Source organism: Marmota monax, unplaced genomic scaffold, assembly GCF_021218885.2.
Source record: "Marmota monax isolate L192 unplaced genomic scaffold, Marmota_monax_Labrador192_F-V1.1 WCK01_AAM20220418_F8-fsc00008, whole genome shotgun sequence".
Lineage (NCBI taxonomy): Eukaryota > Metazoa > Chordata > Mammalia > Rodentia > Sciuridae > Marmota > Marmota monax.
The window spans coordinates 18,037,861-18,055,285 of record NW_026694432.1 but is presented as its reverse complement, the minus strand read 5'-3'; positions in this window follow the sequence as shown (position 1 = coordinate 18,055,285).

The window sequence follows — 17,425 nt, the reverse complement described above, 5'->3', positions numbered from 1 at the left end:
GGCCTCCTCCTCAGCCTGTCTGGAGCTCCGGGCCCAGGACGGTCCTTGTCCCTCTTCCCTTGCTCCTCCACGGGGGGCAGGGAGACCTGGGCAGAGCATCAGATCAAAGAGGGGCTGCCCTGCGTCTGACTTCAGTCTCAACATCCAAACTCCGCGTCACAGGACGGGCCTGGTCCTGGGGGTCACTGAAGGGGGATGACAAGGGACGGTGAGGGCTGGGTGACAGCAAGGAGATGCTTCTGTCCCAGGCCTGAAGGGGTCAAAGGACAGAGCCAGTACCCCACCCAGAGGGAGCCATGGCCTGGGGTGGCCGGGATGAGGGAGCAGGCTGTGGACGGACCCTGGCCCCCCGCTCCTGCCCTACGGTCCTCGGGTTCCTCCTGCTTCACAGTAGCCCCCAGGAGGGCACAGCAGCCCCGACGGTGCCCACCTGCAGGTCCCTCTCCTCATGCCAAGCAGGGTAGAGGAGGAGGGTGGGTGGAGGGCGTGGACGGTGGCCCACCCACACTGCCCTTGCCTGCCCCTCTGTCCCCGTCTCCTGCCTTCTGCTCTCTGTTCTCACCACCCAGATCTTTGGTTTCTCAGGTTCCCTGAACCCTGTCCTGCCCCGGGGCCTTTGCACTGCCTCTTTCCCCTCCCGAGAGGCTCTCTTTCCTCATCCACTCATGGCACCAAGATCTCAGCACAAACGCCATCCCTTCCTAGGGACCATCCAACCATCTGTTCAACATGGTCCCCATGCCCGCATCACCTCTGTCACGTGGTGTGGGCTGAACATCTGCCTCCCCCACCCCACCTCCCAGGGCAGGGACCGGGTCTCACTCAGTCCCCCCTCCACCCTCAGCACCACGGTTGGGGAGCCACTCGGGTCACAGGCCACGGTGTCTCCAAAAGAGCCCAGCCTCTGAACCCTAGGGCCTCGGGAGGCTCCTCCACCCCATGAGCCTCAGTGGGGGCTTTTGTGGGGTGGAGGTGACGACCCCGATGGGGTGGCTGGGGACTCAGTCAGGAGACGTGGGAGATGTTTTCAGCACTTGGTTTTCAGAGGATTCAAAGGAGCCACCCAGGGGACATCACGGGTGGAGCCCTCCTGTTGGGGGAGCGGTAAGGGCCACGCGCACCAGGGGTCAGAGAGCGAAGGCGGGGTCTGTGCGCTCAGGATGTGCAGGTGGAAAGAGGAGAGTGGGTGGAGCCTGAGATGGGCTGGAAGATCCCAACATGCCCACGACCTTCCCGACCCCTGACTGCCCCCTCGGCACCTTGAATCTGGGCTTGGCCTGGTGACGTGCTTTTGCAAAAGGGACATCAACAAACACAAGCAGAGGCTTGCAAAGCCGGCTGGCCTTTCTCATGCCTGGGAAGCCCACAGATGCCACCACGCGGGTCGGTCTGAGAGACCCCCGACATCCCAACTGAGGCCCAGACAGAGGGACGGGGCCATGTGAGACCCTCCAGCCCCAGTCAAGCCCATCAATACCAGAAAAAGTCCCCAATTAACCCACAGAATCCTGAGAAATGAGAAATGTTGACTCTTCTGGGCCACTACACTTTGGGGTACTTTGTTAGGCGGCAAAAACTGACAGATGCATGAGAGGATAGGTCAGGCCTGGGGGGCTTCGGCATCTGGACGCAGAGCCCGGAGTCTGTCACAATAGATGCTGGGACACGGGTTCAAATCCTGGCTCTGCTTCTCTCAGCTGTAGGACCTTGGGAAGGTCACACATCTTTCTATGCTCACGGGGACAATAAATGCCCCCAAAGTTATTAAGAATAGTACACCTGGCATGTGGTCAGTGCCCAGGAAGTGCTGCTTCCTATCACCCGACTTGTCTCGGGATTCTCCTGCTCTGGAGCTCAGGCCCACAGCTGCAGGTTCCACTTTGAGTCTTGCCTGAAGTGACCCCTAACCTGGACCTTTGTCCCTGCCTGTAGGGTGACCACCATCCCAGTGTGCCAGACTGTCCTGGATTTAACAGTCCCACCCTCAGGAAGCCCTTTCTTCCCAGATCAACTGGGTAGGTGTCACCCCACCTGATAGACCCCTCCTGCATGTTAGAAGAGACCCCCGTTGCTGACGCCCTGCCTGCCCAGGAGCCCCAGCTGTCCTAGGATGGCCCAGTCCCCACACAGCTGGGGGCGGGGACATCGGCACGTGCACACGAGGCTGCGCACCTGGAGACTCTGGTAATGACTGTGTCAAGATGGAGCGGCTGGAAGTCAGGGGTGACGTCAGGGTTTCTGCGACAGGCTGTCTGGCTGGATGAGCCCTCAGGAGGGCCTCCAGCAACTCCACTCCCCAGGCTCCTCCCTGCTCTCCGAGGGGGCGGGACTTTGTCTTTGGCCCCTCCCACAGTCTGAGGCAGTGGTATCTCCTGAAGGGGACAAGGGGCCGTGCAGGCCTTGGAGAGGTCTCTGTAATCGCAGCCTCTTCTCCCTGGGACTTGATCTTAAAGGAACCCAGACCTGTCACAACCACAAAAAAAGAAAGTCTTGCTCCTTGAGGGTTCAGGGGACATCAGGTAAAGGGGTCACAGAGCAGGCTGCAGGGTACCCTCTGATCTGGGCCATACCTGGAGGACAGCAGCTCTGGCCTGGACGGCGGGGGTGGGGGGGTCAACATGAGTCTCTTTGTCTCATAGTTTGACTATGTGACCCTGGACACAGAGGAGTTGGACACACTGTGATTAGCCTCTTCCTGTTGAGAGTTTCTCTTTCCTGTGTCTTTTTTGTCCTTACAGTTTATTTGTGGAAGGATCTGGGCCTTGCGTCCTCTATCATCTGAACAGTGTTTTGAGGCAGCGACTGAAGGCCATGCTCCCCAAGCCCTGGGTGGGCTGCTCGGCCGGGTGGGGGTGGGGGTGTCATTGACGCAGACCCTGAGTCTCATGAAGAGCTGCTTGGTTTTGCCATTCAAAGAGGGGAAGCCAGCTTTCTCCTGGGGAACTTGGTGATCTGGGCAGGTTATAAACTGGACTCTTACCCAGTGTGCAGTTGGGGAAGCCCAGGCAGGAGAGGCTGAGTAGCTCTCCAAGGCCGCGGACTAGCAAGGGGCAGGGTGGGGACTCACAGCCCAGTCACTTGTGCGGGGCCAGGGTCTGAACCCCCGCGCTGAACAGCCTCCCCTGCTCCCTAGGCCCAGGTGGAGACAGATGGGTTCTAACCCTGGCTCTGCCCCTTGGTGGCTGAAGGTGACCTCAGGCTGACATTTTCCTACCGGGGCCCACTCTCCTCATCTCCAGGGGGCTGGGACGGCCCGGTGGCAGCTGGGAAGGGCCCAGCTTTCACTTGTAGGTGGGAGAATGTGCATTCCCAGGTGCCATCTCTGCCCCCTGCCCTGGCTCTGCCCTCAGCTGTGGGGCCTGGCTTGCAGGGCATGCCACCACCCTCAATCCAAGAGCCGCCCTCTGCCCCGCCTTCCCTAGAAGCTGCCTGACACCGTCACCCTGCTCAGGTCCCAGGTGCTCGGGCAGGTGACGCGGGCAGCTCTGGGGGGGCCCGACGTGGGCCAAGGCCTGCAGAGGACTTCAAAGGGGCTTGGGGCATGGGGAGGGCAAGTCCAGGACTCTGGACAGGTGTGTTATGGAAGAGGCTCCAGGTGGGCAGGTCCCTGAGCCCAGGAATCCTCACGCCCAGCAGCAGCTAGAGGGCGCCGGAGCACCGCACCCCCGCCCCGTGCGAGTTCAGGGCAGGGGGGCAGGGGGGCAGGGGGCAGGGGGCAGGGGGGCAGGGGGGCAGGGGGCGGGGCCTCCGGGGGCGGGGCTAAAGGCAGGGCTGCCTGGAGTAGTTGTCCTCTCCTCCCTCCCCAGGGCCACCCGCGCCACCCCGCCCGGCCGCACTCCTCAGCCCCCACTTGGCTCCGCTTGGCTTTGCGGGAAGCTCAGCTGATGGAACTTTATAGAAACTTCTGAAAATGAGTTTTCCCTGCGTGTCAATCCTTCATCTCCTCTCGGCTACTCCCTGAGCACTTTATAGCAAGGGAAAGAGAAGGGGAAAAAGTCACCCTGGCGTTTATTGAGATAAATGGCGAGAGCCCGCGGGCCCAGCTGTCAAAGCCGCATCTCGGCCTCGCCAGCCGCGGGGGCAGCCGCTGAGCCAGCCGCAGCCGCTCCGGGGCCGCAGCCGCACCTCCACCAGTGTGCAGGCTGCAGGGGATCGCGGTCCCCTCGCGCCCCTGGACCGCAGCGGTTGCACAGCGCCAGCCCTGCCCGCCTTCCTGGTTCCAAGGAGCAGCCCGGAATCCTGCACATTGATTTTCCGTTGTTGTCCCCCCCCGCCCCCACCCCACCCCACCCCACCCCACGCAGCTTGAAGGGCCTGCACTCGTGAAGCTCCTGCCTGCTCTGAGCTGCAGCGGTGGGTGACCTTCCCAACCAAGCGCAAACCAAACCAGCAGCATTGCTTTTATTCACGACCCTGGAGAGCCCAGGACCCCTGGATGGTCAAGATGGCTCCGCCAGTGTGGCCATGGGCCCTGGCTGCTGCTGATTGACGTGGCATGTGGCTTGGTCTGGTCTTATTTGCATGGGGTCTCAGGGGGATCCTGGAGACACAGACAGACAGAGGTGTCTCTGCACACAGTGTCTTGAGGTCACAAGGTTGCTTTTGACACATCCTTTTGGCCAGAGCAAGTTGTGGGACTAGCCCAGACTTAAGAGTCTTGAGAAAAGACTCCTAATTAAATGGGAAAAGACAGTCACTCTGCAAAGGGCTAGAATAATGGGTGGGCGGGAGGTAACTGCAGACATTTTTGCAAACAACCTGTCTCATGGGGATAATTGTATCCAATCTCTACAGCCACCCTGTGCGGGAAGAGTCATTGATCCCATTTTTCAGATGAGGAAACTGAGGGAAGTGGGTTTGCTCATTCCTTTTTCCTTCTCTTCTCGTGGGGGCATCTCAGGGCACTTGGCCTTGACTGGCCCTGGGAATGCAGCCCCTGGGTCTCTACAGCCACCTGCCTGGCAAATCCAAGGAGGAGGCAATGTGTGTGCGGGTGAGGACCATATGGGACAGTGTTTGCTAAAGGGGCCCCAGACTGGGGAGACCAGGTAAACACCAGGACAAGTGTGACAGCCGGAGGAGTTTCCTGGAAGAGCAGAGAAGAGAGGAACCAAGCAGAGTGTGTGGAAAGCGTGTTCCAGAAAGAGCAGGCAGCAAGGCCAATCAGAATAGCTCAGGGGCCAGGGACAGATTGTGTGAGCATCCCAAGGTCACATGGCTACAAGGGCAAGGCCAGGCTCCCAGCCCAGGCTGAGCTGCCTCGAGCACAGAGCCTCAGCACAACCCCATGGGAACGGGCTCTGGTCAGGAAGCTTCTTCTTTCCAAGCTCAGAGGCCACATGAGATGGTGGCAGTCTCAGATGGGAAAATCCTGGCCCCTTCATCAGCACTTGCAGATGCCAATCAGGACGCTCCGCTTGGACTTTGCACATCAACTTTTATGAAGTGCAGCTACTGGTATCTGGGGGCTTTTTGTTACTTCACCCAATCTGACAGATACAACCCAGTCCCACTCCTGGTCCAACCCCTCATCAGCGAGTGTTTATTGAGCTTCTGCAGGGGTCTGGCTCTGTGTCACCAGAACATGTTCTGAATGGGACACACAGGAAGTGTCAGAAGCAGTTGGAGAAGCAGACGAGAAAATGACAAGTAAATAAAATCACCGTCTAGATGAAAAATTGCCGTGGAGGAAACAAAAGGGTGTTACAATATCAGATCCCAGATTTAGGAGGTTGTGGCAGGAGGGGGAGGGCTTGGGTGGGGGTCTGGGTGCAGAGGGAGGGAGCAGCCCAGGAGGCCGTGAGCTCCCATCTGTGTGTGCCTCTCTGTCCTCACAGAGCCCAGGTGGGGGCGGTGCTGCTATTTCTGTGACCTGCGACCCCTGCAGGGTTCAACTCTACCCTCAAGGTGCAGGGGTGGGTCAGGGCCTGGAGGAAGGAAGAGCTTGGTGGCCTGGCTGGGCTGAGTACCACGGTCCTGGAGAATGGCCTGTGAGGTCTCTCCAGCCTCCAAGGAGAGGACCCCACGGGCTGTAGAAGGCACTTTGGGACCAGAATCCCAGCTGGGGGTCCTGGGAAGTCTCTGGTGGGTTTATGTCCTGATCTGACTTGCACCCTCCAGGGCTATCTGTGTGCTTTTGAGAAATGCACTTAACCTCTCTGGACTTAACCTCCTCATCTCTAAAGAGCAGCACAGCGCCAACCTTTGGGTTAGGGGGAGTGAGGGAGAGCAGGCAAGTCGGTGCCTGCAACCCGGGTGGCTGGGGCTGTTTCTCTGCTGCTGTCCCTCACCCCACAGGGCTGCTTTGAGCTCTGTGTCCAAGGCTTCGTGACCATTCCATCCCCGAGCCCCAGACACAGGAGAATGGTGCACCAGATAGAGCCTCATGAAAGAAGGGACCCCGTCTGCTCCCACTGCCCTGTCCCTGGAACCTAGTGCAGTGCCTGCCTTGCTCCAGGAACCCAGCATGAGTGAAAGGAATATTCCCATATTATAGATGAGAAAACTGAGGCCCATGGTGTTCAAGTGCGGGAGGCCCTCAGCTGACAGTCAGGGGGCCGGGTTGATCCAGGTAGAGAAGGCCCCAAACCCATCAGGACGCCTCAGCGAGGGTTTCTCTGGGATAAAACTGGAGGCTTTGGTGGTGGGAGGGGAGGGGGGTTGGGTGGTGGGATCAGGAAACCACCAGAAGACAGGTCCTGGTACTTCTCAGGAACTGGGGCCTGGTCCGTCCTGGCTCAGCCCCACTTAGATGGATTGGGGGGTCTGCGAGAAGCAAGTGGGTATCAGCCAGGGCTGGGCCCACCAGAGGCCTGTGTGCAGGATGGGAGCCTGTGTGGGAGTTGGGCACAGGCCTCACTGCTGCAGTGGTCAGGGCTTCTGCCTGTGACTCAAGGCCCCATGTGTCTGCCCCTTCCTTTGGCCCTCCCTCCCAGCATTTTGATCCTGCCGTGTGACCCTCAGGGTGGTACACTCCAGGAAAAATGCAGTAGTGTACGTGCTTCCCTGAGTTTCCTGTGTGAAGAGGGAACTACAGAGGGCGAGACTGAGACCAGCACCCCTCTCCACCCTCCAGGGGCTCTGGCAGCTTACTGGGGGCCTGGAGCCTGGCCATGGTTGACTTTGTGTGTCAACGTGATTGGGCTAAAGGGTGCCCAGATAGCTGGGGAAGTGCTACTTCCGGGTGTGTCTGGGAGGGAGTTTCTGGAGAGGTTGGCATTTGAGTCATTAGACTGAGCCAAGAACGTCCTCAGTGAGGCAGCCTCACCACCCCTGAGGGCCGGAAGGGAAAAGGCAGAAAGGGCTTCTTAGCCTGTTCCTACTGCTCCAGCAAAATACTGAGACCAGATCATCAATAAAGGAAAAAAAAAAAAGGATTTTTCTCCCAATTCTGAAAGCTGAAGGTCCAGGCTGGGGGCAGCGGCATCTGCTGAAGGCCTTCTTAATGCAGCCTCACATGGTGGAAGGCGGAGGGGCAAGGGAGACTCACCCTCCTCCCAGCCCTAATCCCAATCATGAGGAAAGAGCCCTCCATCCATCTTAGTCACCCCTTAAAGGCCCTCCCTCTTCAGACTATCACATTGGAACCCCCTGAATATGGGAGGAGACATATTCAAATCACCTAAAAGGGGGAATTCACTTCCCCTGTTTGAGTCGGGCGTTACTGGTTGTGTTAGCTTTCTGCTTCTGTGACACAATACCTGAGAAAAACTACTTACAGGAAACAAATCTTTCTAGATTTGTTTTGGCTCATGGTTTCAGAGATTTCTGTCTTAGGTCCATTGGCCTCATTGCTTTGGGCTTAAAGCAAGGTGGAGCATCATGGCAGAAGGTCGTGGTGGAGAAAAGCTGCTACCCTATGGCAGCTAGGAAACAGAGAGAGAGGCGTGGTGGGTGGGGAGTGCGAGGAAGGGTACACTCTTCCAAGGGCATGCTACGACCTCCAATTAGGCCTCACCTCCTACAGTTTAAACTACCTCCCAATAATGCCATCAAATTATGAATCCATCCATGGCTTAATCCACCAAGGAGGTCAGAGCCTTCATGATCCGATCACTTTCCCGAAGCTGAAGGTCCATTTGGTATCCTGACAGTCTCCGCCGCTCTTGAGTGAAGACTCCAATTCTTAATGTGGAATTCGAGGCCCCATGTGGTCTTTTCCCAGCCTCCCGTGTCCCTAGCCTCCACAGCGAGCCTCTTCGTTCGCAGCCTCTCACTCTACACTCAGTGACGGGATTCCAGGGGGCAACATCTGCCTCCTCTCTGGACTTCGAGCTCCAGGGACAGAGTCCATGATGGTTTCGTTTCCTTCTCCCAACTCAGTGCTCGACAAACGTGTTGAGGAAATCAGTGTGGGTGGGTGGTCTCTGTCACACACATCTGTGGGCTGTGTGTGTGTGGACTACTGCGCATAGACAGATCTGGCACCAGAGCTCCCTGTCAGGGACTGAGGGCAGGATGCAGGTGCGCCTGCCCCTCTAGGTCTTCCTAAGACCCCACACAGCACCTGAGATGGGCGTGACTTGCCAAGAGGTCAGTCAATCTGCTGACCACAAGACATCAGGAGCAAGACCCCACCCTTGAAACCTTATCCCTGCCTCTGATGTCCTGCTATAAAATAAACCAAACGAGTCCTCGGGCTCTCTTTCCATCATGGAAGCTGACCCTTAAGGTCAAAGAGCCGTCCTGCCCCCGATTTGAAAATTCTGTCTGTGTTGTGTGGTTTTTCGGGCTTTCCTAGCTTAACCTCGCAGCCAGACCTTTAAACCCAGTTTGTCTCTGTGCGGTGGGGCGGAGAGGCCTCCCTTGGTTAGTGCACTCCTCTCCCAACACCAAGAGCTGGACTCTGTCTCAGCCTCCTCTCAATCAAGTGCCTCGCCAGGGTCCACACCTCGTGGTCAGGAATAAACGTCTGTGGGAGGGAGGGGTCTGAGGCTCAGGAGCTGCTGACTCAGCTTCCTGCAGGGAAAGCTGATCTGTGCAGAGAACGAGGTGGCTCCGCCCACGCAGGCATCTGGTCCCCAAACAGCCCCCACCAGGCCAGCTCCCAACGCACCCCTGGGCTGGTGCGTGTTTCCATCTGGATGCTGGTTAGTTGCTGCAGCCTCGCTCCCGCAAGATGGGCTGTCAACACAGACGTCAGAGGCAGATCAGGGAAGAAAAGGGTCTAATTTCCCCAATTTGGACATAAAGAGGGGATTCTCTCTTTCTTTTGAGGGAGGCTGCTCACACGGGGAATTTGCAAGGGACATAGCAGGACCTGTTGGCTGTGCCGCTCTGGAGCTGATGAGACACTTTGCAGGGATTTTCTGTCTGGCTGGTGGGGCTGATTGGCAGGTGCAGTTTAGTCTAATGGCCTCATCAGAGCCACTTGTGAGACTGTGGTCCCCTCTCAGCAGATGGGCACCATCCTTGCTCCCATTCGGGTGCACCTGGGCCTGGGACCACCTGAACGGGATGCTCCAGGTCCCCAGGGCTCCTGCCCTACCCTGCCTACCACTCCCTACCTGGGAGCCGCCTCCCACCTGGCCTGGTTGCTCCTCCGCAGGCTCTGGGGAGAGGCTGTGGGGGGAGGCTGCCCCAGGAAGACCTTGAACCTCCTTGTTTAGTCAGCTTTCTTGCTGCTGCTACTGAAAGACCCGGCCTGCACGACAGTGGAGGAGAAAAGTTTTATCCAGGGAGGTTCCAGAGGTCTCCATCCACAGACAGCAGGCTCGCGGTGAGGCTGAACATCATGGCGGAAGGGTGTGGCGGAGGGAAGCAGCTCACATGGTGATGAGGGAGCAAAGGGAGACTCCACTCTACAAAGTGTATACCCCATAGCCACGCCCCCAGTGGAGCGCCCTCCAGCCACGCCCCCAGTGGAGCATCCTCTAGCCACGCCCACCTGCCTCGAGTCACCTCTCAGTTCATCCCATCAGGGATCAGTTATTAAGTGAAGGCTGTAACCCCATCATTTCTCCTCCAAACTTTCTTGCGTTGTCTCCCATGGGAGCTTGTGGGGGGCACCACATCTGAGCCCTAATACTGCTCCTGGAGAATCCCAGACCCAGAGGCCTGGGGATCCGGGACCGCCAACTGCTGCTGCCCCTCCCTCCCCTCAGACTGCCCCCTCCAGCGCGTCCTGCACAGACTCAGAGGTTCTGGGGCCTCCAGGTCAGGGAGGACCCAAGATCACCAGGTCCAGCCCCTCCTGGCATGGCTGGGGTAAGGGAGGCCCAGACTAGGCTCAAGGTCATACAGTGAGTTGGTGGCAGTACAGGGTCTGGGACCTGATCTCCTGGCCTGTGACTGTCTCAGCTCTGCTTAGCCCAGAGGGACCAGCATCGTGGCCTCCTGGACTCTGGGGGAAACAGTGGCCGAGTGCCAGGGCCTCCTGAGGGCTGGAGCAGGCACATCTCCTTAGACAATCGAGCTGGCAGCTGATGCTACCCAGGAGCTCAGAGATGTCAAGGCTTGGGTGCATCTGGGAAGCACTGGCTTAGAGAACCTGGTCATCTCAGAAAGAGGATCCCTTGGCGTGACTGTTGGCCTGACTGCATGCAAGATTCATTTATTCTTTTTTTGCTGGCGGGGGGCGGGTATTGGGGATTGAACTCAGAGACACTTGGTCACTGAGTCACATCCCCAGCCCTATTTTGTATTTTATTTAGAGACAGGGTCTCACCGAGTTGCTTAGTGCCTCGCTTTTGCTGAGGCTGGCTTTGAACTCACGATCCTCCTGTCTCAGGCTCCCAAGCTGCTGGGATTACAGGCACGCACCACCGCACCCGGCATCATTTGTTCTTGAATATTCTTTGATGCATCATTTCTGAGCATGCCCAGGTGCTGGTCTGAGGGGCCCTGGAGCCTGGGCTCAGGCAGAAAGGACATGGAGGTGACCACCTCCTCCCCAAGCCCTCAGCGTCCATCTGTTGAGGAGAACAGCGAGCCTGGAGTGCAGGCTCCTTGTCCCACCTCTGAGCTCCTCAGCACCTGTGAGCTGGGCGAGTCCAGGGAGATGCGTTTTGGCCTTCCCAGGTGTTGGGTCTGGGTCTCCAGAGAGTGAAGAACCAATCGGTTCTAGGTCCAGATACCCAAGAGGGGGTCTTCTGGGAAATTGGCTCACAGGGTCATGGAGGCTGAGGAGCCCCCACAGGCTGTCCCTGATCCACACACCCTGGGATGTCAGTGTGGTGGCTCCATCCAAGACTGAGGACCCCAGAGCCAGGGAAGCCAGTGGGGTAATGGTCACATCTGAGGCTGAAGCCTGAGACCCCCGGGTGCTGCTGCAGTAAGTCCTGGAGTCCGAGGCCAGAGTCTGGAGTTCTGAGGTCGAGGGTGGGGGGAGGAGGGTGTCCAGCTCCAGGGAGGCTGGAAATCCCCTTTAGACCTCCCCGGGCCCAGCTGGTTGGATGGTGCCCACCCACCCTGAGGGCAGTTGGTCCCCACTCCATGCACAGACTCACACCCCGTTTCCTCTGGATGTATCTCCTGGGTGCCCAGGAATCAGCCTGAACCCCTTCCCTGAGTCATCCACTCAAGCCGCTGCCTAGAACCGCCTGTCTCACCTGCCCACTGTCCTTAGCCTTCCACATCCAGCCTGGGCTCCTGAGGGCTGCTCCAGCCACTCTTCGGGATGCTGTCCCTTCATCTGACCATGAAGAATGGCACCGAGGTACCCTCCCAAAGCCCGGCCCCACCCGGGGAGTGCTCAGCTGCCTGCCTGCGCCTGCCCCTGAGACACTCAAGAGCAATCTCACAGGTGGTGACATTGTGACATGAAAATGAGTTGCATCCACAAGGAGCTCAGGCCAGACGGGGAGGACAGGAGGACCTCAGTTGCGGGACCTCTGAGCAGCTGCAACTATAGAGGAGGGCTTGTTCCTCGTCCCCTCTGGTCTTGTCGCTGTGTCAGGACAAGCTCTCTGCTGGGGTGGGGACACACCTTGGGAGACCTTAATTCTCCTGTGGTCGGCAGGACACTTAACCTCCCTGAGACTCAGTTCCTGTTGTGACAGATGGCACCAGGCTACTTCTCCCAGTTCAGACAGAGCCCCCGACTCTGGGCCCAGCCTGTCTCTTGGGCTCCTTCTCAGCCCCGCGCTGGTCTTTGGTCTGAATCTGCTCCCATGCAGGGCACAGCCTCTCCTGGTCTCCGACCTCTGGGAGTGAAGACCAGGGGCCCGGGAGCCCTCCAGCATGCAGGCCTGTCCTCTGGATCCAGGACACGACTGGGGGCCGGCGGGGCAGGCCCAGGAAGAGCTCCTCCCTGCACCCAGGCCACCCCGCTGGGGCCTGCGTCTCTGGACGGGGAAGAGGAAAGTCCTCGCAGGGAGAGCTGCCCGCCTTTCTGGGGTACAGCAAGATGACGTGGGGGGACGGGGACGGCCAGAAGGACAAGACCAAAGGGCAGAACGATGGTCACGTGAGAGGCCCCAGCCCCCGAAGGTCACAGCTCAGGAGACCCTGGGTCCCAGGACAGAATAACTGGTGTGGCCCACGGGAGGCGGGGTGTGGAGGGCAGTGGGTGGGAGAGGGTGGGTCCCCTGGAGGCCTTGAACCTCGAGGACAGCTCTGTCTTCAAGCTCAGTTCGCTGCTGGTGGGAGGATGGTGGCTGAGCCCTGCAGCGGTGGAGGCCCGGGAGCCACTTGAGGGACGGTGACCCTGGGGTGTTGGTGTGGCAGGTGCTCCCTTCCCAGAGTGTGGCCCCTTCCCGTCTCACCTCGGCTGGACGGCAGAACCTTGGCCTGGGCCACACTCCCCGGTCACTGTGGCCAATGAAGTGCGACTTGTCATACATTTTCAGCAGTTTGCTAGTCGATCAGAACTGGGCAGCCGCTAGTGCGTCTCAAAGTCAAGGGGAGAGAAGGATTTGAGTGAGGTCAGTGGGTCCCGGCATCAACACGGGTTCGCGCCTGCTGCCCGCAGTGCCCAGTTAATCACCCGGTGCCTGGGATGTCACTTTGCCATCTGAATGCTGCTCTTATAGTCAAGTCTTATTTCATTGCCACGATCGCTGCTGAAGTCCCGTGGCGCGGTCTGGACGTGGCAGAGTGTGACCGTGCTCACAGCTGCGGGAAGGGCAAATCCACTCAGTGGGGAGGGCCCCTGAGAGCCTCCAACATCCCCTGCATGAGCCCCCCAGGTGACCTCCGTGCCTTGCAGCTCCTTGGTGCCCCCAGGGTGCTGGGGTCAGATTCCCAGACAGCTCCCTCTAGTGGCTCCCTCTGTGACCTTAGGGAATTACGAAATCTGAGGTTTTCTAAAAGGGAGAGAGAACACCACCAGCACGCAGGTCCTCCAAGGCGGGAGACGGGAGCCCAACTCAGAACGAAAGGATGAGCAAACAGAGAGATCAGGTGCACCCGAGGATGGAACCCTGCTCCTGCCCACTCTGCGCCTGAGGGAGGGTGCCTGGGGACAGGTCTGTGCTGCTACATGGAGCCCTGGTTCCTGGCCCCGATCTTGAAGTCTGCGTTAACAGTTTGCTGATGATTGAGTAAGAGGAAATAGGTTCCCAGGAGGGGACAGAGTATGAGCAGAGGGGACTCATTGAAGGTTGACCCAAAGCAGAACATCAGTCATGGCAGAGGAGGGGCAGTCTGGGTGCCAGAGGTGAGATTCTAGGCACCCGATTCAAGGGTTTTGGAAAAACTTAAGGGTAGTATTTGTGTTCACAGGATTTTGGAGCCAACTTCCTGTTGCTGGGCAAGTTACTTAACCTCTCTGTGCCTCAGTTTCCTCATCTGTGAAATGGGATACGATAGCAGTCCTCACCAAGCTGGTGTGAGGATTAAACCTACACAGAGGGCTCCCAGCAGAGCCTGGCACCTGCAGGAGACCCCCCCACACACACACGCACTGGCTTTCTGGAGCCCAAACACCACCCGGCCTCTAGAGAGCACACGGAGTGTGCCCCGTGTTACAATCCGCATCTGGATGTGCCCTGCCTGGAGAGTTAGCTCTGGCACACACAGGAAATCTCCCTGGATTTGTCTTCTAATATTTATTTTAGAAACTGGAACAAGCAGATAAATCGAGTAGCCGGTGCTGGAACTGCAGAATAAATTTACATTTCCTAAGCCGCAAGGAGAGAGGCCCATGTAACCGCTTCCCGAGCCCAGAGAGGGGAGAACCCATTCCCGGTAGATGGAAGTTTCTAGCAGGTGCTTCTCTGGCAGCAGAGACTTTCACCCCGAAAGCTCAGTCTTTAAAGATTCAGCCGTCCTCAAATCTCAAAGTTCCAAGTCCTAGAATCTTCACTTAATAGAGTCTTAAAACTAAATCTTGAGTTCAAAATCAGGATATTGGACTATGAGGTCTTAAGTATATTTTATCTTAATTGAATCTTAAAACTGCAAAATATTGAGTCAGAATCACAGAATCTGAGCCTCATGTCAGATCAAAGAACTGCTGGATTTCCCAGATGGTAACCTTGAGCTTGCGGGAGGCATCCTCTGCAGCCAGGTTCCCTCCCTGGGGATCCAGCAAGTGGCTTCCAGCTCTCAGATCTCACACTGGCGTCACCTCCAGGAAGCCCTCCCCGGCCCCTCCCGACCAGAGTCGTCAAGGGCTGCCCGGCTCCCTCTGCACGACAGGCCGCTCTGCCGTGGACGCCGGAGAACATTTATTTTCAACGATCCTCTTGAGTTAGCCCCCGGCTCCAGACTGTGAGCCCCCGGGTGACGGTTGGGCCTGGGTCACCCTGTGTCCCCAGCACAGGGCCTGGCACGGCAGATGCTCAATCACCACTTACCAAACGAATGAGTGCCATGAAGGGCGGGTGGCCCGGCCTGTGTCCTTCCCCCAGGCTGCAGGGAAACTCCCATTCAGCTTGTGTGCCCACAGAGCTGGGTGTCCACTTCGTGTCTGGGTAAGTGGGACCCTAGTGAGCTCACCAGGGTGGAGGTGTGGAGCCCCAGCGCCCCTGGCCCACGCCAACTGCTGCCTGCAACTGCCCCTGGAGAATGGCTGCATGGGCCAAGAGAGCTTGAGACCCTGGGAGCCCCAGCTGCCCTGTTGGGGGACCCCTTAAAGAGCCCTCCATGGGGATATGCTTCAAATCAGGGCTCAGGAAAGAACTGTCTGGGAGGCTCCCTCCTCCTCTGCCCCAGCCTCCCTGTGGACCTTGGGGAGGGCACTTTCATTTTCTTCTCCTTAAAACAGAGAAAAATACACTTGCCCCTAACTGCAGCCAGAGATTGGGTCTGAGTGATGGTTGAGGTCCTTCCTGGACCCCCCTGAGCCACACCCCCCGGGGGGCTGGCAGGGAGCATGGTCTATGCCCCGAGCTCTGCCAGGCCCCAGGTTGCCTGCTGAGAGGAGCCCCGTTGGAAGCAGAGGCTTCCTTACTGAGCAAGTTTCCGTAGCACTGATTGCATCGCCTGCTCTCTGCATTTTTAAACTGTAAAACCAATTAGGTCTTGGCAGAGGGAAGGGAAGCAGAGCCCAGGTTGGCTTTGCAAACTCTGCCCCTCACGGTAGCCACAGCAGGAAGTCACAGCACATGGCCCTGACAGGGGGACAGCCGTGTGGCAGCATCAACAGCCGCAGAAGAGACCTCTGAGGCTCATTGGGCAAGACCCCTCCAGAGCAGGCCCATGGAGCCCGGGCTGCAGCCCCCTGGGGCAGGTGAGCTGCACGGATGTGGGTCAGAGATGGCCCAGCTCCCGTGGTGGCCAGAGGTAGCCCCACATCACCTCCTCTCCCCAGGAACCCGGCTCTTTCCTCATCCGACTCCATGCATATTTGAGCAAAGCCCCTGGTTCATTGCTGTACCTGGGGCCCAGCATCAGGCACCTCCTGCAGGAAGGGGAAGCAGGAGGGAAGTAAGGAAGAGATTTCAGCCTGTCAGAAGGAAGGACGTCTGTGTAAGAGCTGCTCTGGGTTGGTGACAGCTTCGCAAGGGGCTGAGTTTGCTCTGCCTTTGGAGTGCGCCTGGAAAGCTGGGAGACCTGTTGGTGGAGGACAGCAGTGACTTGGGCATTGCTTGGCCAGATGGGTCTGTACTTACAGCCCTGCCCCATTCAGACCTCCCCTTGTCCCTGCAGAGGCTCTGGGCTCCCTCTCTGCAGGAGGCAGGGCTCTGCTACCTGTTCCAAGGGCGTGCAGCCCAGCTGCTGCCCCCACCACCCCAGCTGGAAACCCTGGGAGCAAGCAGCTTGCTCTCTGGGTCTTGGCCTCATCTGGAGAGTGGGGCTAGCAATTCTGCCCCTCCAAACTACGGAGATCCATAATCGTGTGCCCTCATGTGGGCCCTTGTGCCCTCTGTGCGCGAGCGCGCGCACACACACACACACACACACACAGCTGATAAAAGCTGCAGGCTCCCTGGCCAGGGCACGCACCAGACAGGCTGCATCAGAGATTCCTCTGGAAAGAGCTGGGCAGCCCGACTCTGGTGGCGAGGCGCAGCCTGGTCCCCATGAAGCCGTCTGCCCAGGAACCCCAAGAGGGAGATGGGAAGCAGACAGGGGGTGGGGGAGCCGGGGAGGGGCAGAGCCCCCTTTCCTCTCTCTCCTTCTCTAAAGGCTCATGGCTCCGCCCCAGGGGCTGCCGTGTTTTAGCTCAGAGCATCTTAATCCCTCAGCACAAGCAGAGGGAGAAGGAGATAAAGTCAAGGGCACGGGGGGGGGGGGGCACAGGGCTCATCCTGGGTGTGCCAGGGAGCAAGAGGGCCCAGAGGGAGAGTTCCTGCTCCTGAGGGTTGAGGGTCCCAAGGGTCCCGAGGGTGGAGGGGGGCACCGGCAGGGGCTGGCAGTAGGAGGGGGGGATGACACGGCAGGAAGAGCTGCTCACTTGGAGCAGGGCGGGCATCTGCACCCCAGGGCCCTGAGCCCCGTTTCCTCCTGCCTCACGTGCCCTCTTCTCAGATGTCAGAGGCAGAAGCAGCTCCGGGGCCATCTGTTGGAGGTCATTAGTGGAGGTGAGCGTGGGCCTGGGCCTGCGTGTTCTGTCCCTTCCCCCATTCTTACCCGTGCTGTGAGTGACGTGCCCCAGGGAAGCTCCCTGCCCAAGGCCCCTGGACATTGGCTTCTGGGGAGCAGGAAGACTCTTCCCTCCAGCAGGCACACAGGCGGTGCTCTTGCGTGGACCAAGCCAGGTCACCGTTCACAACCTGCCCAGTGAGTCTGAACCTGGAGTCGAAATGTCCCGGCCCCAGAAGGGCTGAGTCAGCCAGACCTGGGTTCACATTGGGGCCGGTGTCTCAACTTTGTGACATAAGACCTGTCCCTCAGCCTCCTTGTGCCTCACTTCCCTCTTCTGTAGGGTGAAGACAGTGGCACCTGGTCACAGGTCACTGCCAAGTGCAGCAGAGGCCCTGGGCGGTGCCGAGCAGGCCCCTCCTCCCCCTCCTTCCTCGGCACCTCCCTCCCCTCCCCCTCCTCTGCCTTCCTCCTCCTCCCCTTCCTCCCATCCTTCTTATCTTTCGCTGCACATATT